The 27,252-nt window shown below is 45.8% G+C and overlaps 1 long non-coding RNA gene across 1 annotated transcript in view; it reads left to right on the forward strand.

Moving 5' to 3' along the window:
* LOC106738226 (uncharacterized) overlaps positions 1-26,545 on the forward strand; it is a 74,264-nt gene extending 47,719 nt beyond the window's left edge. The window contains exons 3-4 of the long non-coding RNA XR_002087356.2: positions 1,932-2,028; positions 25,537-26,545. This is a non-coding gene — a long non-coding RNA (uncharacterized LOC106738226). The remainder of the gene's footprint in view (positions 1-1,931; positions 2,029-25,536) is intronic.
* Positions 26,546-27,252: the final 707 nt, after the last annotated feature.

Genomic DNA, 27,252 nt, shown 5'->3' on the forward strand with positions numbered 1-27,252 from the left:
AGGAAGGCGGCTGAAAGCAGCACTTTGTATGGTACCTCAGAAGTGAAAGGAATAGACAGTTTCCTTTTGGACGCACACACTTACATTCTTTTCAGAGTGGGTGGAAGGCATACATGTGTCAGAGGTTTATTAATATCAATACGATCGTTATTTTATTCTGCCATAGTAATATAAATAAGCAGCTTCAAAGTTCATCCTGCACGTATCTGGGAAAATGACACTGTCATTTGTCTTTGATGGGAACTTCAAGGCAAATAATAAATGAGCAGGTAAAACTTTCCACAGAAAGTTATACTGTCAAAGCCGTCTACCTGACATCTTCAGTTCCTGGCAATGATACGCTGATAACATAGGCAATCGGATCATTACCTGCAAGGAAAGTTTTTCTAGGTCCACAAAGCTATCCACAGAATTTCAAGAGCATCTCTTTAAAAAACAAAAAATAAGGCAATACAAACCGGTCAATAATATAAGCTAGTTCCTAAAACAATACAAAAATGTGCACATGGCATAAGAAGAAACTGGAGAGAATGTAACTGTAAGTGTGCTGTTATTTTATTCCATGTAAACTGTAATGTCTAGTGTTTCTGAGAGGGAAATTGAATGACTGCTTAATGTGGACAGAGAAGAATGATGAGCAGGCATCCAGGTTTTCCATTTCCCATGAAAAAAGGGGGGAAAATATGGACTTCCCCTTTTTAACAGAGAAAAAAGCAGATTTTTCATTTTAACAGAGATACATGCAGATTTTCCACTTTTACAAAGAGCTGTCTGTCTGCAGGCTGGCAGAGTTCCAGCCTGCAAGAGCTTCTTGCAAAAAGGGCTGCAACCCCTAAGCCTTGTCCCAAGGGGGAAGGGGCAAGGCCTAAGACTCTCGAGTCAGCCAAGGTTTGGCTCAAGCTTACTTTCCCTCCTCACTTTCCTGCAAGGAGGAGACAATGGCCATGGCACAGCACTGCAGCTCTGGGGATACTGCAGCATGCCAAAAGCCAAGGTGGGTGCTAAGATACTTCTGACATCCACATGCCATTGGGCCAGGCTGGTTGGCTCCATGCCGCCACATGGGAAGCTGCATGTGGAAGCAAGCAGGAGCCTGCCCAGCCCAATGGTACATGACTCCATGCCTCCATGTACAGCTTCCCATTGGCGTGCTGGAAGCCCCACGTGGAGGCATGGAGCCTGCCTGGCCTGATGGCATACAGCTCCCAATCCATGTGCCATTGGGCCAGGCCAGCCTTCCATGTGGGGTTTCAAGCACTCCAGCAGAAAGCCGCACATGAAGGCACAGATCCTGCCCAGCCCAATGCCGCATAACTCCCATCTACAGTGCTATGCTCCACACATGCTGGCACGGAGCTAGCCTGGTCTAGTTTCAATGTGCATGCCATGAGCTGGCCTGGGATGCGCGTGCCACCAGGGGATCTGCCTGCTGCAGCCATGAGCGCCCCAAGGGCTTGATGGCTGCTGCCGCTGACCTACTGACATTGGGGGCTGTGCACCAGAAACCCCACACACACACCCACACCCCTTCACAACCCCCCTGCCCCCACAAACCCCACACAAACCCATAACCACACTTGGGAGTGAGGGGCAACAGCGTATTGGGGTGCTCAGCACCACAAAGCAGTGGTGGGGAGGGACAACTGCAGTTGGACCTGTGCCCTGGTAAATGAGGGGGCAGCAGGAGCTCTGATTTTTCCATGATGAAAAACCCAAAATCAAATGCCAAAATATATAGGTATTTAGAGTTTATCTTATTATAGTGATTGAGGCACTGGTAGGCTTCCAAATGGCTTTAAAACTGGAAATTTATCAATAAAATATTATGTTCAACTGATACCTATATGTATAGTGGTCTTTGATTTTAATTATTTTGGGTTTTTTATCAGAGAAATTGTGGTTTTTTATGAGAGAATTTGTAATTTTTTTAGACCAAGAAAACGAGGATCCCTGATTATGAGGCCTAAGTGAGGGACAACAGTTAACATGGACTTCAATGGGATCCAGATTTCACCCAGAATGGTTAAGGTAAGATTTGAAATCATGAGTCAAAGATAAAGGAAAGCTGTTTCAGATGTCAAGAACTATAGAGCCAGAAGAGTTATTTTGATTTGGCAGAGAGTTAAGAGAAGATGCTGATACAAGATAGTGAAGGGGCACATAAGGATCCTGCAGACAAGAAAAAGTTTCAAAGGAAAATGGGCTGCAGCACCTCATCCACACTGGAGCCTGAAGGACTTGGAAACATTGGCAATGTGTAGGGGGTTCATGTGGGTAAACGTGCACCCCCTGGAAGTGCCAGCCACGAAACTGGAAGTGCACTTCCAGTTTCGCCACTGACTCGGCGATCGGCTGCTAGGGGACCGCTCGCCTCCCGCCCCCTGTCAGTGAACTGGTGCCCCCCCAAACTCGGGAAGCACCAGTCACCCATGCTTGGAAAGGTCAAAAAAGAAGGTAGTTGTGGCTCTGTAACATCGTGGAAGCCTGTAGGAGGGTGCCGCGTGCCTTTAAAAGAAAATAGCAGGTATAGAATAGGACATTAGACAAACTAGAATAAAATCCACGTTTCGATGAAGCAAACAAATATACCAAGAGGCCGATGACATGAAGTCCTATCCAAGAGTGCAGAGCACCATGGCCAGCTAATCCACAAAGCATGAGAAATTCCTATGGATGAGCTGACCCAGACCCATGCCAGGAAAAATCTCCAGTTCAGGAACTGCTGAAAACAGCCATGAAACAGCCTTCCGAGGACACGCTAGAAAATGCTGTTGGTTTAGGGCAAAGGTTCCCAAACTTTTTCTTATTGTATACTCCCTTCCAGGTTTATCAGCTGCCCATGTACCCCTACCAGCATACTTTAATAGTTTACTCTTAAATGCCAATTATTATTATAATGAAAAATAAATCCGTCATTATACAGTTTCTCCTGTGTACCCCAAGAGATGTCTTGCATGCCCTCAGAGGTACGCACACCACCGTTTGGGACCCCTTGGTTTAAGATACATGATAGAGAGGAGGGCCACAGCACAGAGCATTGCAGCGATTCAGACAGTGCTGCCCTGGGTGACGGGTGTAATTTTAGTCATCCCCTCACAAGTGTCTGCATTATGCTGGGAGGCTGCAAGTCTGGCTTAAAGCTGTTTTAGCCTCTCTCTCAGTGGGCTGCAATTTGAAGCACAGGATTTCATCCAAAGAACTATGGAAAATTTGAGGAAAGACTCGTTCTGCTGATAATTTTCACTGGGGAGTATTTTAATTACCAGCTAGAGGTTCTAAAATGCTGCTAGCCCCTGGCATTACTAAAGAACTAGATGGAAATATAAATGATAGGAAGTGTTTACAGGGGCAGCTCTTTAGTAAGAGATGTCATTGTTTGAGCCATTGCTGCATTAAAAATATATCAGATGCAGACTGAGGCAGCCATGTGAACTAATTACCTGGCTAATGATATTATAAAAATGAATGGGAAGTTAATTATAGACAGCAAGTTGAATTCAAAAGGGTCTGAAATGTGACTTTGCCATGGAAAAGGGGCATATGAAAATGCATGTCTCTCTGGACTGAAAAATAATGACTTTAAGTAAGGAAATCTGAGGAACTGTTTGAGCTCATGCCAAACATTAAGTACTTGAGTAGCCTAACTGACTGCAATAGGATTAATTGCATGCCTGAAATTAGGCATGTGCTTAAGTACATTGCACTTACCTGGCTGAATCAGTGCCTTCAGGAGGACTTGGTCGGAAGAGCAATCTTCAACATATATGGATTTCAATTAAAAGGAATTAAAGTTGCTTAATGGTAATTAATCTTGGCATAGAAAGGCAGCAATTTCCAGGGAGAACAGTATTCCCAAGGACAGGGAGGTTTTATCGTTACAAAGTTTGGGGCAGATCCTGCAGTTTTTCTGGTGAAGGTCTCTTGCTAAAGAAAAAGCTAATGTTTATCAGTAAGGTCAGCAGAGTCAGATGCTCATGGGAGCTGGGTTTGTGTGTTGCTTTTCAGCTCTCTCAAGGTACCAGATACTGTTCTTCAACCTTTGAAATGAGGACCCGTATGATGAGTCAGACCCGGGTCTTTGTTATCCCAGTGCAGACTCAGAGTACCTGTTCTGACATTGCTGGAGTAACTGAGATGTGAATCTGGACCCAGGATATTATTAATAAATATATATGACCAAGTCTTAGAATCATAGAAAATTAGGGTTGGAAGGTACCTCATGAGCAATGGTCTCAAGTTGCAGCAAGGGAAGTTTAGGTTAGATGTTAGGTAGAAATTTCTTACTAGGAGGGTAGTAAAACACTGCAGTGTTTACCTCAGGAAGTCACATCTAGTCCAACCCCCTGCTCAAGGCAGGACCAGCCTCAGTAAATCATTTCAGCTGGAGCTTTATCTAGCTGGGTCTTAAAAACCTCCAAGGATGGAAATTGCACCACCTTTCCGGGTAACCTGTTCCAGTGTTTTACTACCCTCCTAGTAAGAAATGTCTTTCTAATATCTAAGCTAAACTTCCCTTGCTGCAACCTGAGACCTTTGCTGCTTGCTCTGTCATCTACCCCCACTAACAGCAGTCCAGATCCATCCTCTTTTGAACCCCCCTTTCAGGTAGTTGAAGGCTGCTATTAAAGCCCCATTCAGTCTCCTCTCTAGACTAAATAAGCCCAGTTCCCTCAGTCTTTCCTCATGAGTCATGTCCCCCAGCCCCTGAACCATTTTTGTTGCCTTCTGCTGGACTCTCTCCAATTTGTCCACATCCTTTCTGTAGTGGGGGCCCCCAAAATGGACACAGTGCCGCAGATGTGGCCTCACCAGCGCTAAACAGAGTGGAAGAATCTCTTCCCTTGACTTTCTGGCAATGCTTCTACCAATGCAGCTCAGGATGCCATTAGCCTTCTTGGCAACAAGGGCACACTGTTGGCTCATATTCAGCTTATTGTCCACTGTCACCCCCAGGTCCTTTTCTGCAGAGCTGCTGCCCAGCCAGTCACCCCCGGCCTGTACAGATTGTTCCTTCCTAAGTACAGGTCTTCACACTTCTCCTTGTTGAACCTCATGAGGTTCCTTTTGGCCCAATCCTCCAATTTGTCTAGGCCACTCTGAATCCTAGCCCTACCCTCCAGTGTATCTGCTGCTCCCCCTGGCTTGGTGTCACCTGCAGACTTGCTGAAGGTGCACTTTATGGCATCTTCCAGGTCATTGATAAAGACATTGAGCAAAACATGCCCCAGGACCAACCCCATGGACACTCCACTTGATATCGGGTGCCACCTAGACATCAAGCCATTGATTACTACTCTCTGAGCAATCAGGTTGGTCAGGCATGACTAGCCCTTAGTGAATCCATGCTGATTGTTCCTAATCATCATTTTCTTCAAGTGCTTTGTGATGGATGCCTAGAGGATCTGCTCCATGATTTTTTCAGGGACTGAGGTAAGGCTGATTGGGCTATAGTTCCCTGAATCCTCCTTTTTTCCCTTTCTTAAATATGAACACTATGTTTGCCCTTTTCCAATCATGTGGGACCTCTCCTGATTGCCACAAGTTTTCAAAGATGATGGGCAGTGGCTCTGCAATCACATCAGCCAACTCCCTCAGCACCCTCGGGTACATCCCATGTGGCCCCATGGACTGCATATGTTCAGCTTTCCTAAATAGTCACTAACCTGTTCTTTCACCACTGTTGGCTGTTCACCTTCTCTCCAAACTGTGCTGCCTGGTGCAGTAGTCTGGGAGCTGACCTTGACTGTGAAGACTGAGGTAAAAAAAGGCATTGAGTGCTTCAGCCTTTTCTGCATCCTCCATCACAAGGTCGCCTTCTCCATTCAGTAAGGAACCCACACTTTCCCTGATCCTTCTCTTGCTACCAACTTACTTGTAGAAGACCTTTTTGTTACACTCCACGTCCCTTGCTAGCTGCAACTCCGGTTGCACTTTGGCCTTCCTGACTTCATCCCTGCATGCCCAAGCACTGCTCTTATACTCCTCTCTATTTATTTGTCCAAATTTCCACTTCTTATAACCTTCCTTTTTGTGAGGCAGTTTAGTGAAGAGTTCCCTGCTAAGCCAAGCTGGTCTTCTGCCATACTTGCTAGTCTTCCTGTGCATCAGGATGGTTTGTTCCTGCACTCTCAGTAAGACTTCTTTAAAGTACAGCCAGCTCTCCTGGACTCTTCTCTCCCTCAGATCGGCTCCCCAGGGGATACTGCCCATGAGTTGCCTGAGTGAGTTGAAGTCTGTTTTTCTGAAGTCCAGGGTCCTTACTCTGCTGCTCTCTATCCTTCCTTTCCTCTGGAGCCTGAACTCAGTCATTGCCTGTGCACTGCTGTATTGCCCTCCCAGCAGATGTCAGGGTGATTGCAATTGGGTGTAAATTGTTGTAGCTTCAGTGACTTCAATGGAATTAAGCCAGTTTACACCAGAAAAGGTGTTTAAGCAGCCTGCTTTAATTTCCTTTTTGAATGTATGTTAGGAACACTGAACTAAATACATCCTTGCTTGACTCATGAATTCAGTAACATTATATATGAGACAAATGTGGTTCTTTTTACCACCCGTCATTTTATTGAATTTTGCACTACATTCACTTGATATTTTATGGTGTACAGTGCAGCTTCTTAGTGAGAAAATCAGCAGTCACTATCAGCCTCATGAAGAGCAGCATTTTATAGTACTCAATGGGCATGCCTACATGAGATGCTACTGTGCAGTCATTACTGCACATTTATTTAGTATTGGTATTAAAAAGTACTAAATGTATGCGCAGTAACTGGACTTACTGCGCAGTAGTGATGGTGAATGTCTTTTAGAGGATGTTACTCCGCAGTAGCATATTAGCACAGTCTGTATTGTGATGTGCTACTGTGCAGTATTTTTTTACTACTGTGCAGGAAGCATCTCGTGTAGATGTACTTACAGTAGCATTTTTGAAGCAATAAACTATGAAAAGCTAAACACCAGGGACACTGGGCAGAAAAAATTGAGTTCCTTTTAATAAGGAATAATGCATGAATTTCAGAAAAAATGTCTTGCTCTTATATTTGATATTCATGTAACAGAAGTTCAGTTCAAATTTTGAAATCAGTGCAGAAGATTCAGGCACATCTTTTGTTAAAATGAATAGTAAGTGTCCAAGCCTCCTGGCAGTGTCCTGAGCACTCTCCAGGCCTCCTCTAAAGCTGGATCACTGCATCTCACATCTAAAATTCAGGGAATAAAATGGATAAACACCTGTGGGACAGCTTCTGCCTTGTTGTGGCAGTGGGCAGGACTGGAATCAAAAGATTCCTCTCTTCCAGAGCAGCATCCATTTCAATAACCCACCATTAAGCGGCCCGTAAGTACCCAAAATTGCAGTAATGCAGATATGTAAATACCACTTGAACATTTAAAGGTGATATAGGATTTAGCTGTAAGTGCTTTGGATACTGCTATTTTTGGATGGCAGTGTTAAAATGCTTTGGGACTGCTTTTCAAAGGTGCAGATCTGCCATTAAAGCAAAATATTTGAGGTGCTTAAAGTTCACTTGGAAGGATAAATCTGTGCATCTCATCTTTTCTATCTTTTAAATGCGAAAAGCTTTATTTGCAAGAGAGAATTGTTGTAGGCTTGATTAATTAGACCCCCGTCCAGCAGAAGGTTGAAGCACATACAGGAAATAACCCTATTTGTTTCAGTGGGACTACTCACGCATAAATGTAAATTCATAGATTCATAGATGTTAGGGTCGGAAGGGACCTCAATAGATCATCAAGTCCGACCCCCTGCATAAGCAGGAAAGAGTGCTGGGTCTAGATGACCCCAGCTAGATACTCGTCTAACCTCCTCTTGAAGACCCCCAGGGTAGGGGAGAGCACCACCTCCCTTGGGAGCCCGTTCCAGACCTTGGCCACTCGAACTGTGAAGAAGTTCTTCCTAATGTCCAATCTAAATCTGCTCTCTGCTAGCTTGTGGCCATTATTTCTTGTAACCCCCGGGGGCGCCTTGGTGAATAAATACTCACCAATTCCCTTCTGTGCCCCCGTGATGAACTTATAGGCAGCCACAAGGTCGCCTCTCAACCTTCTCTTGCGGAGGCTGAAAAGGTCCAGTTTCTCTAGTCTCTCCTCATAGGGCTTGGTCTGCAGGCCCTTGACCATATGAGTTGCCCTTCGCTGTACCCTCTCCAGGTTATCCGCATCCTTCTTGAAGTGTGGCGCCCAGAATTGCACGCAGTACTCCAACTGCGGTCTGACCAATGCCCGATAGAGGGGAAGTATCACCTCCCTGGACCTATTCGTCATGCATCTGCTGATGCACGATAAAGTGCCATTGGCTTTTTTGATGGCTTCGTCACACTGCCGGCTCATGTTCATCTTGGAGTCCACTAGGACTCCAAGATCCCTTTCCACCTCTGTGCCACCCAGCAGGTCATTCCCTAGGCTGTAGGTGTGCTGGACATTTTTCCTCCCTAGGTGCAGCACTTTGCATTTCTTCTTGTTGAACTGCATCCTGTTGTTTTCTGCCCACTTGTCCAACCTATCCAGGTCTGCCTGCAGCTGTTCCCTGCCCTCTGGCGTGTCCACTTCTCCCCATAGCTTTGTGTCATCTGCAAACTTGGACAGAGTACATTTGACTCCCTCATCCAAGTCGCTGATGAAGACATTAAAGAGTATCGGTCCAAGGACCAAACCCTGTGGGACCCCACTGCCCACACCCTTCCAGGTCGAGACTGACCCATCTACCACGACTCTTTGGGTGCGACCCTCTAGCCAATTCGCCACCCACCGGACCATGCAGTCATCCACATCACAGCCTCTTAACTTGTTCACCAGTATGGGGTGGGATACCGTATCGAAGGCCTTCCTGAAGTCTAAGTATACGACATCCACCCCTCCTCCTGTGTCCAGGCGTTTTGTAACCTGGTCATAGAAGGAGACTAGGTTGGTCAGGCACGATCTGCCCGCCACAAACCCGTGCTGGTTTCCCCTCAGCATAATTTGCCCTGCCGGGCTCTCGCAAATGTGAGCCTTGATAATTTTTTCAAAGACTTTACCAAGGATGGAGGTGAGACTGACTGGCCTATAGTTGCCCGGGTCCTCCTTCCTCCCCTTTTTGAAAATGGGGACCATGTTGGCCCTTTTCCAGTCTTCTGGGACTTGGCCCGTGCGCCACGAGCGTTCGAATATTCCCGCCAGTGGCTCTGCAATGATGTCGGCCAGTGCCTTCAGCACCCTCGGATGGAGCCCATCCGGGCCTGCCGACTTAAAGGCATCCAGTTCTTCCAAGTGACTCTGCACCACCTCAGGATCTACATATGGAAGTGTGGCGCCTTGCTGCTGCCTCTCTACAACCCCAGTGAGAGACTTGTCGTGCCCCTCACTTAGGAACACTGAGGCAAAGAACTCGTTGAGGAGTTCAGCCTTGTCCCCCCTATCTGTCACCAATTGTTTCTGCCCATTTAGCAGCGGTCCTATTCCTCCCTGGGCCTTCCTTTTACTCCCAGTATATCTAAAAAACAATTTCTTGTTGTCCTTTACTTGGGATGCCATCCTCAGCTCCATGGTACCTTTGGCCCGCCTAACTGCCTCCCTACAAGCACGAGCAGAGGAGGTATATTCATCTTTAGTGATCTCACCCTGTTTCCACTTTTTATGTGCTCCCCTTTTGGCCCTTAGGCTGCCCTGGATTTCTCTGGTCAGCCATGGAAGCCTCCTGGCCCCTTTCCCTCTTTTGCCTCGCTTGGGGATCGTCTTGCTTTGTGCCCGAAGGATCGTTTCCTTTAGGCACAGCCACCCTTCTTGGGCTCCCATCCCATCAAAACTCCTACTCTGCAGTGCTTCCTTGACTAATCGCCTGAGTGCACTGAAATCAGCTTTCCTAAAGTCTAGCACTTTCACCCTACTAGTTACCTTACCCACTCGATGTCTTATGTTGAATTCTATTATAAGGTGATCACTGTCTCCCAAATGGCTACCGATCTGGAGGTCCCCTATCATGTCATCTCCCGTTGCCAATACCAGATCCAGTATGGCATTCCCCCTAGTGGGACCATGCACCTCCTGGGTCAGGTGGAGGTCCTGTACACAGGTTAGAAACCTGCGTGAGCGATGGGACCTTGCTGTCTGCGTCTCCCAGCAGATGTCCGGGTAGTTTAGGTCCCCCATGACTACCGCCTCTTTAGCTTTTATGGTCTCCGAGATTTGCCTCAGGAGCCCCGCATCTATTTCTTCCCCTTGGTGTGGGGGTCTGTAGCAGACCCCTACCACCAAATCCCTTTCTCCTTGCCCCCCATGTAGCCTAACCCACAATCCTTCTGCTTCCTCAACCTCGGATTCTGTCTTGATGAGGGTTGACGTATATTGCTCACTGACATAAAGTGCAACCCCCCCCCCCCTTTCTTCCCCGACCTGTCCTTTCTATACAATCTATAGCCCTCAATATGTACCGCCCAGTCATGGGATGAATCCCACCAGGTCTCTGTTAGCCCCACTAAGTCATAGGTGTTTAGTGCTAGCAGGAGCGCTAATTCATCCTGCTTGTTCCCCATGCTCCTAGCATTAGTATATAGGCACTTGAGCCCTGCAACTGGTGCCTTTGCTGCCCCCCTGCTCCGAGTCCCATGGGGCCCATTGTTTCTTACCTTCTTGTTTCTTACCTGTTCTGTAGTGTTGGCCTCCCCATGGCTTTCAGGTTCCCAATGTTCTCCTTCTTCAGGCTGGGCTGTCCTTATGGGTGCCACATGGTTTGGTGGTCCACAGCTTCCCCTGCCCTCGTACTCCCCTCCCCCCCGACGAGCCTAGTTTAAAGCCCGCCGGAGGAGATCCGCCAGCCTAGTAGAAAACACACGCTTACCTTTGGGGGACAGGTGAAGCCCATCCCAGCTGAGTATGTCCCTCGTCGTGATGTGCGGGTCATTGTCCAGGAAGCCGAAGCCTACCTCGAGACACCACTGCCGAAGCCGCCAGTTGGTCTCTCTGATGCAGTTCTCCTGCCGTCTTCCTCGTCCGGTCACTGGTAGGATGGAAGAGAAAACCACCTGGGCACCGAACTCCTTTAGCACGCCACCCAGAGCACCATCAGGTGATCGGGGGTTCTCCTGGCCGCATCATTAGTACCCACATGGACTAGGACCATGGGGTAATAATCGGTGGGCTTGATCCTGGCCTGGATTACCTCCGTCACATCCCGAATCTTTGCTCCAGGGAGGCAGCATACCTCTCGTGCCGAGGGGTCCTGGCGACAGATGGGTCCTTCCGTACCTCTCAGGATGGAGTCGCCTATGACGAGCACTCGTCACCTCCTCCTCTGGATCATCGTGGATCTCTTGATCTGTTTGTAGTGTGAAGAACGTGGTGTTTCTTCTTGCCCAAGGGTTTCCTCCTCCCCTTCCATCTCCTGCAGGGTTGCCAGGGCCTCGTACCTGTTCACCAGTCGGACTGGAGAAGCTGGTACCAGTTCGCTGCGTGCTGCTCTGGTCCTGGCTGTGACTGTCTGCCACTCTGCTGTGGAGGGCACTCCCCGGGCTGCTTCTTCCTTTGGTGCCTGGGCCTGCAGGGAAAGGAAATAACTATCTATTTCATCCTCCATAATGTACATAAGTGCTAAATCTTGGCTTTAATGTTGACTCAGAACTTTGAGATGATTGCAGAGAGGGCGTTATAATGGATACTCAAGACACTATTGTTACCTAGATGCCACAGGACAGATAAATTAGAAACGTATAGATGCTGTGGGTGAAATCCCAGCCCCATTGAAATGAGTGGGAGGTTTGCCATTGTTTACAATGGGATGTGGATGCCATCCTAGGCATAGCCTTTGCTGACACACACAGGACACACAAGTACTCTACTCATGTTTACAAATGCAGAGCCAAGGTGATGAGTAGTTTTGTCATTTCAGGACTAACAACACGTACTCGGCTTTATTCAAACGATTCCCCATTCTCAATCTATTGCTGTGGGTGTGTATTTTATTTCCGCCTCTGAGATGGGAATGTGTAACTCAGGGAGTTGGGTTTGTGAGATTTTTTTTTTTTTATTGTGACCCCCAAGTCTTTCAGTGACTGCCTGCATTCATTAGCACAGGAGCTATGTATATACAGAGAGCAAAAAAGAACAACTTTTGCAAAGAAAGATGGGTTGGTATGGAATAATTTCTTTATTCCCACTCACCCACCCCCCTTTCCTTGAATTTTGGTTTCACAGAGAAGGCTGTTAGACTGGGTGTGATATTCTTTAGAAATGACAAAGTATCTGTACACGAAGCTAGAAAAAGTCAATTAATCAGATTTATCTAAAACAGATTTATGTGCTGAAAGCAAATTATTTCTCATTTAGCTTCAAAATACTTTACCCTCCATTTCAGATGAGTTCATGGCAAATCTCTGGAAACATTTGTGCTGAAAGCTTGGCTTCAGTGCTATTGCTGAGATTTTTTTAAAAATTCTTTTCCTATATTATAGGGTGTCAAACTCACCTGGAGCCTCGGGCCAGATCCAGCCCACAGGACTCCTTGCGGGCTGGGTCTGGACCATGGGGCACAGTGGTGGTGAGGGGCCCGGCAGTGGCAAGTCCATGGGTGGCAAGGGTCCTGGGTGCAGCAGTGGGTCTGGGACAGGGGTCCAGGGACACAGTGAGAGGTTGGGGGCATTTGTGGTAGTGAGCCAAGCTTGGGGTTGACAGCCATGGCCACAGGGGCTAAAGACCCCACATTGTGTAGCACACCCCACATCCTCCAGTAGCCCAGATAGAGGGTGAGATAGCACCCAGATAGCAGGCCAGATAGAGGGTGAGAAGCGAGAATATACAGCACATGAATATATGGTAAATGTAGAGCAGATTGTTTATCACAGTTTGAATTTGCAGTCAGTAAAGAGCCTCATTAACAATTTTAAAGATCTGGAAACAAATTCGCCTCTGATGAGATCCTAGTGAGTTGCACGGAATATGTCTGGTGATTTGATTATTTCATACCAGCTTGGAGAAATTATTTGCCTACAGAATTTAAGATTTAGGAATAGCAGGCTAATTAGGAGCTTTGCTATGCTATATGGGGCCCTTTCCTGCACATATGTAGCATGTCTAACCTTTGTTCCTTAGAAGCAGTAAGAGTCTGGCAACTGAAAACGAGATAGACTGAATTTTCCTTTTTAACCCTATCACACCTCTCTCTGCTTGCACCTGCAGTTACTTTCTGTCTCATTTCCTCTCCAGGATGATGTAATTCCCATTTTGTTTGCTTATTAAAATCTCTGCTGAAGGCAGCAAACTACTTAGGATGACTGTCTACCAGCCCAGCCCATTCACCTACTGACCCTGCTGCTCTCTGCAGATCCTACAAAGCGGGGGTGGAACATTTTGCGTTCCTGCTTTTCCTCTATGTGCGGTTCTTCCACGCTGTGCTGAGAGAGTCCAAAGATAATGAGAAAGAAAATACAATTTTCTAACATGGATATACAGGCAGAACATGCAGCACACCACTATTAGCTTGTCACACTTTCAAGTCCCGATCCCACAGGGAATCTGCTGGTTCAGACACCTTGCTGCATGAGATGATTGATGAATCTGAGTTCTGGGGCAGGTCTCTCCATGGCATTTTTGCTGACTGACTGAAGGAAGAGCAAGGGAATGGCTCTTCCAGTTTACAGGAGATGCATAGCAGCTGCAGCGTGGCTGAACATGTATTCAGTGGACTGGGGAAGGATTTCAGTCCCCTGCCACCCCAGAAGTCTCATCTACACAGCCTGTTTACTTGGACTTTACACGGTGGTTGAGTTTTACCCCTGGCAAGTGAACAGACTTCTAATAATACTATTAAGGTAATGAGAGGGTACAAGGTGCTTTAATGCAGTGTTATTCTGGGGGTGCTTGTTTAGACCTTGGTTGTCCTTGAGAAAATACCAATGCAGCTCTTGTATAAGAAAGGACATCCCCACTGAAGTAGACAGTGCTATCCCTGTCTATGCGAGAGCTGCATGTGACCCACTTTTAGTTAGAAGCTGGATTTAATAGGCGTTGCATTGTTTCCACACACTTGAGGCTTTCCTGTGTGGAGTGAGTTCCTAGTAGAAGCAAAGGAGCTGTAATGCTTCTGGATTAGTGCATGAAAGAAATGAGGAAGGCTTGCTCTGTTCCTATTTTCAGGTGTTCGCAGACAGCACCTACATCCCACGGTAGGCCCTGGCCATCCTTGATTTATTTTTTATATAGATTTGCTATGACGGTGAACTTGCATGAGCGATTTTAGAATTGATGGTAAGTTCTTGGTGAAAAAGGAAATGAGGAGAGGATGGAGATTTTAATTGCTTTTCAAACACCAAAGACTCTGGTTGAAATTCTTTCGCCCTTTATGCACCTACATGCGTGTTTCCCAGATCCATAGCAGTATTTTTGCCATTTCTGTACAGATTACAATTCCATTATCTGTGCGGTGTGGATGTGTAAGTGCATACATGTATCCTGAGCATGCATTAGCTGGACAGGTAGGCAGCTATATAGGTGTGGGTGGGTGTGTGCAGCAAAATTCTGTCTGGAAACTCCTATGGCTGAAGGAGGATAGAGCTAGCTTCTCTCCCCTCTTTTAGCCCCCAGTAGATTAGTAATTAGGGGACTCCCCCAGGACGTAGGATACCTGGGTTCAAGGCCCCCTCATACACAAGAGCTTTGAACCTGCATCTCTCTGAATTCCCAGTATGGTACTTTAACCACCAGGTCATAAGTCAGGCATCATCCAGGCCCTTCTCCACCCTTCCTTTTGAAGCTGGCTTCCTGGGCAGCTATGCAAAGGAGATATGCAGTGTCAGAAAGAGGCAAACAAGGTAGATAGCATGCGTCTCAGTGAGATGGATGATGATTTGGCAGCAGGCCCCTCGGGCCCTATCTTAGGGCAGTAACTTTCCTGTTGCTCCCCATCCAATTAATATTAAATGCAAGGGGCTTGCAGAATGTTGTGATTTATGCATGCCTAGCATATGCACAAAGAGGCACATACCTGCCCAGCCAGTGTGTAGCCTCCTGAACGCATGCAGTCACTGCGTGGACACACTTCACAGGTAACAGAATTACAAACTGTGTTTAAGTGCCAGAAATGTCACTTACACAGCTGGAAAACCGGCATGCAGCAGCATAAAGGGTAATAGCTTTTGGGCCGTCACTCAGGTCGCCCATCTGAATTCCAGCCTGATCAGTAAAAAGTGCATCTGGATAAGCACCTCGATCACAGAAACCCCTACTGTTAATTAGTGCTTTTGCTGGCAGCACAGAAATTGAATGGATGAGAGCAGTGAATTATTTAGCCATTCCTGGAGGTCAGGCTTCAAGACTATAAGGAGCTATGGGAGGGAAGCATGCACTGCTACTGAATATACTTTTTCCATGGCTAACAAGAGGACATGAAGCTTGAAGGAGGCCACTTAAAAGCACTACATTCATAAACATTTCCAAAAAAGAAAATGTAACAACATGAATCAATGAAACCTAAACTTTCCGTAGGAGGAGAGAGACCAGAGACCTCTTTTTTTTAATTCCAGTTTCCTTTTTTTTTTTTCTTGGGGGAGTTACAGGCTGGTGTATGAAAAACATGGGGGTGTTCGTTACTATGAAAGAGCAAAGATGATTCCAGACAGTTCTGATCAGTTAAGGAAAGAGTGGGGAGAGACTGAATAGCAAAGAAGAAAATTACACCACCCTTCCTGAATATGCCCATATAAAGGGCAAAATGAGGATGGCCATCTCCAAATCCCAGATCTTATTTTGCACTGGGATCTGCAATACATAAAAAGATTTCAGTTTGGCAGTCATTCTTGTCCTCGAACGGCAGCTGCCGAGGTCAACCAATGAGTACACCAGCTGTGTGCAGTTCTGAGACAGCTAATGATGGAGTGGCCGTCCTTGGTATTGTGGTCAGCACGTTTTAGGATGTTTGCATAGAGTTGTGCGAGTGTCAGAACAGTAGTGCTACATATTTTGCCATGTTATAGGGGGAATTTGGATGAAGCAGAAACCCTGGGGATTTCTTTCTCCCTCCCGTAGCTCAGTGGAGTGCAGAATGTCCCGCAGAGAAAAAAGAAGATACTGTACTGTTCTCCCTGTCCCTGTAATGCCCCATGCCAGCTAACCTGTGCTCCAAGAGTATCTTTACTTCTTCATGTGGGTTTATTGCTTGAAGTAGGTGGTAGATTGACAGCGTTAAGAACTGAAGAGCATCCATAAAAAATATAGTAGATCTTGCATCTGTCAATTAAACAAGTGTAATATGGACGGCATTGGTATGAGCTTCCCAACTCTACATTGCTAAACTGTCTTGCCCCAGGTCCGGAGGACCAACTGTAGGGCTTGAGAGTGTTTGTTTGAGTCAGGAATTTTTTTTGAAAAAGCACAATTTAGTGGGAAAATGCAAATTCAGAGAAAGGCATTGGTTTAATGAACTTCACTTAAACTATTTCCTACCAACGTGTGCTGGGCTGCCTGGGTTCCCAGGATTTTCAGCAGGCTTTCTCCCTGAACTGTTCGATGACGCTGGGGCAGCCTCGCTGCGTGGACTGCCCCAGGGGTGCATTTCAGCCCCAGGGAGCTCTGGGAACCACAGCTTGACCTGGGGCAGCTCAGGGCTCCCAGACTTCCTGCCGCAGAGGCAGGAAATGAAAGCTCTGGGAAGACCCTCCAAGTTCTGGAATAGCCTTGTGTAACGGGCACCTACACCATTACTGAGAAGGGGCAGCAAACCCTAGGGCCTGACAGCCATTGGAGTGCAGACTTAAGGAGGGAAAAGACTGGAGCAAAACACTCACCACGGATCCAGCAGCAACATCGATATCAGGAGTTGGGGGATTGCATAGAAATGTCCTAGCAGCGAGGGGCCTCCATGAGGCGACCCCAACAAGCCAAAGCAGAACCCACCTGTGGCAGCTCTGGGGGGGCAGGTGAGCAGCAGGGCCAGGGAGCCACGTATTGCCGGCTCTGAGCCAGAGGGAAGCAGCCTGCAAGGGAAGGAGCTTCTGGCCAGGAAGGTTTGCAAGGGAGTGCCCGGTGGATTGCTGAGATGCTTGGGAACTACCAGCAAGACCCTGAGAGCCTGCAGGGAGATGTAGCCCACGCTGGGGGTTATATTGCTACCCAGGGTGTTTGCTTACCTACTTTGGTGGGGGTGGTTGCCTTTTTCCGAAGCAGTAGCCTGTTTTCCTTTTGTTGCTGTTCAGTTGCCCAGAAGGGAAAGTTTGTGTTAAACAGTTGCTCGATACATCTTACATTGTACTGGTGGTTGTGGTAGGGATTGTGAGGGGTGGTTTTTTGGAGGTCCCATTGGGGCACGTGATTTCAGCCCTGCAGGGACCGGCTCAAGGCACTCCACTAGAGCAGACCCAGAGCAGGGCAGAGTGCGGGGCCAGAGAGCCCGTGGCCCAGAACCAGGTGGAGACAAGGCTGGGACCCAAAAGTCAGGTCCAGTACAGTGGACCTAGGCTGCGGGGAGCAGCCAAAAGAAAGACCAGGAAGGCAGAGTCCCAACATACATAAAGACCTGAGGCAGCCCAGTGTTGGGTTAGGGCCAGGTGCCCCCAAAATGTAGAACTAACCCTGGGAGCCAGAGAGTGAGACCAGGCTCGGGAAGCTCTGGGGCAGCTCCCCTTTCTTCTAAACACTATAACATCAAGAAGTGGCTGGTGAGCAAAAGGGAGAGTGAACTACTGGGGCACACCAGGCAAAGGCTGAGAGGCTACACCCTGGGATGAGCGCCCTGCCATGTGGACTTTCTTGAGCTGTCAACTCTTGGGGTCCAGGCTTCTTGGCCAACTGCCTATCCTGGCAGCCAAACTATTGCCCTGGTGCCTAGCAGCTTGGTGCACCATAGAGGGTGCCTGTAAGTATCAGTGGTGATGGTGCTGAACTTTGCAGGATGGGAACACTTGGCATTAGATAGCTGAGCTAATTTTTACTTTTTTCCTGTAATTAATAAAACCCACCAATATTTAAAATAATACCTTGCTCCTATAAAACCAACTAGGCAAAAGTCTCAAAGACTTTAACAACCATTAACAAACAAGCTTTATGATGCAGCCATGAAGCAGGCAAATAATATTATCCCCATCTAGCATGTGGGGAAACTGAGGCATAGATATGAAATGGTTTTACCAATGTTATACAGTGAGACTGTTGTAAAGCTGGAAGTAGAATTCAAGTCTTCTGCTTTATAGCTCTGTGTTTTAAGTAAAAGACCCAAAAGGCTTTTGGTAATAAGTTATTTGTGAAATCTCCTGAGGGTTTGGGTTTTTTTGTTTTTTTGGGGAGGTTTTTATTTATTTATTTTTGCAATACATTACATGTGCTATCCCCCTTGCAGGGCACCTGGGCTGTAAGAGTGTCCCACAAAAAACAACAATAATATGGAGGATGTGAGAGAGAGGATCACTTTGTTAAAATACTACATTCTCCATCCTCCTCCCCAAATGGGTGCCTATTTCTTCTCTTCCCTATAGCATGTGACAGTAGTTATGGATGGCAGGTCTTGTGTCTGACATTTAACCCCTTGGTTGGAAAAATAGAAAATAAGGACCAATGTTTGAATTTGGTATTAAGGCTCCATGCCCTTGGCTGTTCCTCTGGCAGCTGCTGAAGCTTAAGTGATTGATTTCTCTGCTAGTGACTAGGTATCTGTGGAGAAGACATTGATCTTCCTAAATCTGGGACACACTGTCCTAGGACAACAAGCAGTTTAATTCAGATTTCCAGAGTGTTGGGGTATCTGTGGACAAAGTCAGGGGGACCCACCTCACAGCCTCCTGTCATGGGTTCGAAGAACAGAAGCTGGCCTTGTTGCCTCTCTCTATCTTGGAAAAACAGACATTGCACTGGGGACCTGAGAGGAACTAGCATCTTTAGTCTATTTTTAGCTAATCAGACAAGATTTCTTTGCAGTCCATGACTTCTTTTTGCTGTAGAACTGGTTGTGTGTGTGCGTGAGAGAGAGGGGGAGAGAGGGGAGTGAGAGAAATACAGAGAGAGAAACAGAGGGAAAGAAATATGAGAAGCAAGATTTTTGGTAATGCCTTTTATTGGACCAAGTGTATAGTTGGGAGACATATTAAACTAGCTTTCAGGCACGAAGTGCCCTTTCCCCAGTCTGGGAAAGAAGCAGGTGCCTATGCTTTGCCTATGCTAAATACCAGATAAAATGAAAGCTTGTATTTAACTCCATATGTTAAAGGAAATGGGGACTTAAAGGAGTGGAGAAGGGCTGTAAGCTAGGAACAAAGATAGAAATACAAGACGCATTTGAGAGAATATGTGAGAGGAAGACATACGTGACAGAAAGACAGACGGAAAGACAAATAACATTATATTCTATAAATATCAAATACCCCTCTATTCTATTCTATTCTTTTCTATTCTTTTCTTTTCTAGTCTATTCTGTTCTGTTTCTTAAACCATGATTTTCCCTGAAACATTCTGAACATTTCTCAGTAATGCATGTGACTACACAGCTGTGTTTTTTCTTATCCTGTTCTCAGCAGAAGCACGAGTAGAGGAATATTTAAAAACCCCATCACAAATAATACCCTAAGAGCCATAGTGCATTCCAGCAGTCAATATACCCTACTACTGACCTGCTGGAATCTTAAACATTCAAATCTTCCATCCCTGTTTTCAGTGTGCTTTTGTTTGAACCTAGATTTTTGCTTGAGTCTGAATTTTACACTGGCTCAAAGAAGCACTTTCTTTTGATTCTGCAAAGGGGTTGTGGCGATGCTTGCCTGGACAGTCAGCAGCACTTTAGGAGTCTAGCCCCGAAGTACTTTGTCTGGCAAAACTCTCACTGACTTGCAGGCTGCAAAATGTCCCACTGGGAAGAGCTACAATACCATAATGTTATGAGATAAACCTCTCCCAACAGAATGTAGTCGAATGTGCTTGAAATGTACTTCCTTGGCATCCTCATAGAGTAGGCTTTCCTTCTGCTTATTCATATGACACCGTCTTTATTTCTCTTTCCATAGACTTTTCCACATAACAGCAATAAACAATTGTCCTGAGCAAGTGATAGCACAGTTAAGTTGCAGTGTGGAGGGGTCTGCTCTAAGTTCCTGTAAATGGACTGGAGCTTACTATCAGTCTAAACAAGGTATTTGTCTTGCTACCTATCATTGTCCTATCTACAGCTGATTTAAAAAAAAAAAGATTTGATATTGGAGCTTTGAATAGCTACTGCAAATTTTTGAAATTTTTTACTTTCAACAAACTTTGTCACTGGTTGAAAGCTAGAAATACCATATTTACTTGAACACAAGTTGAGGCTCCCCTCCCCCCATCAGTATAGGGAAACCAGTTCTTCATCTTATGTTTACGTACAAAGAAACCACGTTAAATATGTTGTCAATCATTAAACTGCTGCAAAAGCAGTATGTGCTGAGTAATAGAAACCAACTAAGACATTGATTAAGTGCAGCTAGATATATGCAGTGCTCATTGCTGTCAGCCCTCCTCAGAGCTGACTCTCTTTCAAGTCATGGTGAGCCACTACACGAAATATATTTTTACTACTTCTTCACTCCCACAGCTAAGCTGCACCTTTTTCCCATTTTCAATTATTCCTGTTTCTTCACTAGCCTTAAATGTCTGGCAAGCACCACCAAATGGGGCCCCAAACAGTTCACCCAGAATCCCTCTGTCACTCCTTTTCCCAACCTGGTGTATATGATTAACAGGGATCTTGGTTTTCTCTAATAAACAAAAATCCTCAATTTTTGGATTTAAAAAGTAACCCCAAATCTACATCTTTCTGTGATTAAAATGAAACATCATGATTATAGTGGTATTTCATTCTAATCATGGAAAAATGTGGATTTTTGGTTATTTTTTTTAATCTGAAAATTGAGGACTTTTTTTATCAGAGAAAACCGGAATCCCTCATGAATAGTGTGGCCTCACCTTCCATGATGTGGAGCCACACCAGGTTGCTCTGTGCCTCATCTTCATATACATTTTCGGAGGATCCCAGGACTAATGACAAGAACACCCGGTTCCAATTGTGAGTGGGAGGCTAATTAGCACGTGGATCCTTTATTGTGGGTATCTGGAGTACACACATATGCGGAGCTGTGCCCAGCTATGGGGTAACCATGGCTTGAAATGCTGTTGACTCTGCTGGCCCAGCCCAATGAACCGCGTGGTAAATCATGAGCCTTTTGGCTTTGGACTAATATTATACATAGTGGGCATGTCTGCACATGCATTTGATGTGGGACCAGTTTACTAATAAGGAAAATACTTGTAAGTGGTCCCAGGCAGGAATGTGCAGGTAAGCAGGAGAGGATTTGCTGCCAATGCTGCTTCCATTTCCTGGGGCCCTGCAATGGGCCCCTGGGTGCTAGCCCAGGGGCTGGAAGGGAGCACTGGGCAAGGAGACAGCTGTCTCCTGGCCAGAGCTGGGACATTACACCCTGCCCCTGGGAGTTGTTCCCTGCCCCAGCACAAGGCACTCCAAGCCCCTGCTGTAAGATTGTGAGCAGGGGGATGGTAGACCCTTATCTTCCAGAGCTGACCTCAGGATTGTGGAGCTGGTGCTGGCAGATAGGGGTCTCCCAGCACTGGCCCCATGGGCTCTGGAAGCTCCCTGCTAGTGGGAGCTGGGGAGCCTGTTCCCCACCCAGCTCATGAGCACAGGGCTGGGTGGGGAACAAGATCTGCTCCCCAGCAAGGAGCTTCCAGCACCAGCTCTGCACCATGGGGCCAGTGCTGAGAGATCCTTATCTCCCAAGCACCAGCTCCATGACCATGGGACTGGCACTGGGAGTTCCTTATCTCCAGCACCAGCTCTGCGCCACAGGGCCAGCACTGGGAGATCCTTATCTCCCAGTACCCCATTCCCCAATTGCAGGGCTGGCATAAGAATCTCCCAGTGCCCTGCTCCCTGATTGTGATAGCGGAGTCAGGGCTAGGAGATGACTTCCCAGCCCCTGCTCCCCGATCGTGATCTCAGAGCTTCCTGCTGCCGGGGCAGGGGGATACAGTCCCTGCCTGGACTCCTGTGGCAAAGCCCAACCCAGAAGCAAACAGTTTCCAGCTCAGAGGACTATTCCATGATGGCCCACATTTGCAGGGAACAGATAAGACAGGCTACAACAAGAAGTTCTTTAGGTACATAGGGAACAGGAGGAAAACAAATGGGAGTGTGGGGTCATTGTTCAGCAACTCAGGACAGCTGGATACTGGCATGCAAGAGAAAGCTGAACTTCTGAATGACTGCTTCACCTTGGTCTTTCACCTGACCAAGGAGAAAATTATGCCAGGTAGTGTAGAGGATGAGCATGGTAGGAATAATCGCCTTCCTACTATTGCTGTAGAATTGGTGTATGACCAATTAATAAAATTAGATGCATACAAGCCAGCAGGACTGGATGACTTTCATCCAAGAGTACTGAATGAGCTGGCCAAAGTCATTGCAGCACCCCTAGTGAAACTCCTCCACAGCTCAGGGCACTCTGGAGAAGCCCTTGAATACTGGAAGAGGGCCAATGTTGTACCTATTCACAAAAAGGGCAGGAGGGAGGACCTGGATAACTATAGGCCAATCAGACTAACTTCCATCCTCAGATACAATTTCTTCCATTCTTGCAATAGAAAGGAAAACATTTTATATTTCTCTTACCCAGAAGTCCTGATGCTGCTTGGCTTTCTGAGTGGCATAGCCACCTCCCAGGCCCAGCAAAATCTGATCGTGTTTTAAATAATTTGCCCTGTGACTGATTTGCTCTGACATCAGGCCTATGGTCATTGATGGTCGACTGTAAGCTGAGGCCCACCCAAACATGCACACAGAAATCACCCACTTAGGCCCTGAATGCCACACTGTGGCAACCAGTGGGTGAATCTACACATTCATTAATGCACCATTGCTACTGCACATTAAGTTTAGAACCTTGAATACGAGGCACTACATAAATGTACAATAGCTGGTGCTAATGCACAGTAGCAAAGGTACATGGTCTTTTTATGATGTTTAATGCGCAGAAGACTAAATATACATTAGACTAAATTAGATTTAGACTAAATTAGCACAGTTTTTGCCATGAAGTGTTAATAGGCAGTAGAATTAGTTTACTGCACATTAAGCAACTCATGTTGATGCGCTCACTGGGAGTTTTCCTTCTGGCTTTCCTGGGTGCAGAGTCAAGCTCTTAAGCTCCGGTCCTGCAAACACTTCAGTGCTTATCTTAAATACCTGAAACATTTTGCCTGGCCATGTGCCCTAGGGGGAAAGCCTTGCCAGTTAAGGCATTTGATTAGAAAATCTGGTTCCAGTTCCTGGCTCTCCCCTTTAAGTAACTCATTCAAAGTCTTTGTGCCTTACCTCCCCGTCTGTCCAGAGATGACAGTGCTACTCTTTTCTCCCATACTTTTCTTGTCTGTAAACACAAGCACCCATCTTCACTATGTGTTTGTTCAATGCTTAGCACAGCAGGGCCCCAATACTTGTTGGTGCCTCCAATGCTTAGCACAGCAGGGCCCCAATACTTTTTGATGCCTCCAGGCACTACACTAATAAAATGTATTAAAGTTTTGTTCCACACTTGGATAAGATTGCCTGGAAGGATGATTAGTTCAGCGCTTTCTAAAGCACATATTTTTTGACATCTGCAGTGTTGTTTCTGCTATTCAGGGTGAGAACACTTGTTTTAAAGGTTTCACTGCTTATCCTAAGTGGGAATAAAAATCATACTTCTATTAGAGTTGCTGCCTTTGTTGCTGTGATACTTTTGCTTTCCTAAAGTTTAGTGTGTATTGCTTGTTACAGTGGTTTATATCAAATGAATGAAATATATGTTATCACTACCATAGCAAATGTTTCCAGTCAGTTCTGTACAAGCCATTAGGAAAAAAATCCATTCAATTTACTGGTAAATTTTGTGTGTTTTAAACTCCCTTATACACACTTGCATCCTTATCCTCTGACCCTCTGATGCTAGAGTATGAGGGGTCCTAAAAAGCTTGGGCTCACTCAAGGAGCTAAGTTATGCTGGTGGCCATGGAGCAACCCAGGACTAGGTAAGTACAAAGGTAGTTGAACTCCACCATAGCTCATCCTCTTTCTCTGAGATTTTATTTTTTGCTGTCCTTCTAGAGGCGCTCTGCATTCTATGAAATTGAGGTGTTGCTTCTGAAAGGAGTGAGACTGAAATTCCTGGACCCCAAATCCTTTTTCATTAGTAAGATGCACAAGAGCAAGTGGAATTGCAAAATTTTCCCATCCCATCCTATAACAAAGAGAATGTCACCTGCCTTTTATTGTAGGACACTCTGATATCCAGGGATAGCAAGTGTTATATAAGGAATCCTGGCTGGGAAACCAGCATTTTTTTCCCAGGAGTAAAGACAGATGAAAAATCCTCATTTTTTTTCAACTGAAAAGCTGTAAGGAAAGGCTATTTGAAGTAGAAATAAACACTTTCATTTCAAAATGTTGGTTCAAATCCAATTTCAATTTTGATGTTTCTTGGAGGGAAAATAGGAAAAAAAATATTTTAATGGGAATCTCTATGCAAGGTTTAGATTTTGACAAAACTGTGTTTTTATAGATGTGGCTCATATCATGTGGGCTAGTTAAGGGTGACCTTGAAGTTGAACTTAAATATCAGACATACCCTTCATTCTCAGCTAAATGTGCTGCAAGATGCTAACTCTGAAGATAAATTTTATTTATAAAGAATTCACTCTACTGAGAACTAAATGGAAGCTACCAGCTCATTTCACATAAGCCGTTAAACACTCCTGACCTGGCAGTGAGCTGGAGCTACTGGTGACGTGGAACAGATCTTCCCTCTTGATATGGAATTTGATGCCATATCCCACTACTAAATTCTTGAGGCATGTAGTCATCAGATGAAGAAAAAAATTGTGGATAACTCTTCCTACTTCATTTTTTTTACACTGATACTCAATATAATATCTCCATATCAATGTTTAAGCAATATTTAGATGCTTAATTACTATTTAAATTTATGTAGCTAATAAATCCATGTAATCTTTTTCTGGTTCCCATGCATCTCCCATGCAGCTGATGGATGTTGCTTTCATATATATATATATATATATATATATATATATATAATTCAAGATTAAATGGCAGAGGCCATTGCAGAAAAATTAGCTCATTTATCTGAACTTCGGGTAGTGAGAGGCTCCACTTTTTTTTTTTTAGTGATTTCTTTTTGTTGTTGTTCAGCAAATGAAGTCCTGAAATCAAGACACCTCATTCGTCTTCCTAAATTAGGTTGTTTTCAACTTAGCACAGTAAAGAACATCTGTGACTGTACACAATATGCCATTATTGCATCAACCAAATGAAGGGACTGCACATGGTATTTAATTTGAGAGATGCCTGTGGTGCAATTATAATTTTCTTATAACAGCTAAATAAAACAATTACAGTCATTTTAACTGTGGAATCAAGGTAACTCTTCTTTTCGCCATAGCAGCCAAAAAGTCTAAGCTAGAGGAGTTGTTCTGTGGATTCTGTAGAGATTGTTCAGTTGTCCTTAAACATCTTTTTTTTTCTTTCTCATTCAGGAGTCTTGCATCTAGTTTATGAATACCATGTTGTGGATTTGGACTGATTGATCCCACACTGATGGCATAAGCAGGTCTGAAGAAGATTGACCCGAGGTCTCTGATGCTCAAGTTCCAGTAGTCTTGCCCATTTGAAGGTCTGAGGGTACTGAGGAAATGTTGTAATTTGCTAGTAACAAACATGTAAGGGGACTTTCATCCCACTTCAATGGAGATTATTATAATTACTTCTGCAGAATAGATTGCCAATTCTTAAAAGAGGATTTTTTTTTTGGTCTTTTGCTGTATTGAGTACCAAAGATTGACCATGTTTTTCTGGTGCTGGTAGGTTGAAAAGTAACTGGGGTAGATGTTCTGGCACTTTTTGTTGAAACCTAGAGGTTCCTCAACTCCTTTTAATTTGTCTTTCAACCTCAGCTTCGTGCTGCTCTCAGTGGAGGTCTTTCCACACATTTCATTGGATTTTAGAAGGGTCATAAGCTGGTCTCGTGCATCAATTCTATTCTTATATTGAGTGTCTTCAGTGATTCAGGTCTTATTCTGCTTCTAAGGCCCCTGGCACAAGTTACATTTATGGTGTAATGAATGTGTTCATTATACCATAAATAGTAAATGCTGCAAGTTTGGCTGATTTATGGTGCCATAAAGGGCAAGCCAGCACAAAGATATTCCTCAAATATGTGGCACATGGTTGTGGTTTGTTTGCATACCACCATAAATTGAACACATAGCATGCCCTGCATCTCACTACTGACAAGCAGCTGATTATCAACATTGGCATGGTCAGCATTAAGTCCCAGTACCAAAAATGGGCTGGAAGGGGAGCAGGTTGCAAGGTTCCTTGGAGACGGGAAACTGCGTCTCTCTGCCTGCTGGGAACCTGGCAGCCCCTATGCCCAGCAGCTGTTCTTGCCTTGCCCTGCAGACCCCAGGATGGCTGCAGAGCTAGGCACTTTAAAAGGCCACGTCTCAGGGAGCTGCAGGGTGCTGTTTGCATGTGTGATTTTTTTTTTAGGCATCTTGGGGTACCAGGACCCCTGGATTTAGGAGCCTCTCAAACCCCAGTGCTGTCCAGGGCTGGGTTTGATAATCAGTAGGTTGCCATCCCCAGCCATGGATTGCCCCAGGCCTCATCAAACCAGACCCAGGTCTGTCCCAGGGCAGAGCCAGCAGTCAGCTGATAGTCCCAGGTCCTGAGGCTACCCCCAGCTCGATCCCTGGGGGCAGCTGTGTGCCAAACTAGGTCTGAGGTCTGCCCATGATAGATTTCTGATATTCAGCTGCATGTCAGGATCAGACCTGGGGCAGCCCCTGTGTTGAGACAGAGCTTCTCCCTGCCTGTCCTGCAGGACGCAGCTCCCCAGAGGTGTGGTTTGGACCTGAGGAATCTTACGCTCCATCACAAAACTTCACACATCCTGCCATGCATTTCTGGCATGGCAGGACATGCAGTGTTTGGGATGGGGCATAAAATTCCTCAGATCCCGATCGGGCCTGTCAGGGCCCTAATTGGCACTTGCATGGCAATCAACCTTTCTCTTTTACCCAAGTTCTGTTTTAAACCAGTTGTGTGGGAAGTGCACAAACACCACCCAGGTCTCCCATTCCTTAAATGGAAAAAAACTACACTGAGCAGCTGGGCGAGGAGGGCATGCCCACCTTTTGTCCAATAGCCTAATGATTACAGCATTTGCCCATGGGTTTAGGGCTTCATTC

The sequence above is a fragment of the Alligator mississippiensis genome, chromosome 7, assembly GCF_030867095.1.
Source record: "Alligator mississippiensis isolate rAllMis1 chromosome 7, rAllMis1, whole genome shotgun sequence".
In the NCBI taxonomy this organism is placed as follows: Eukaryota; Metazoa; Chordata; order Crocodylia; family Alligatoridae; genus Alligator; species Alligator mississippiensis.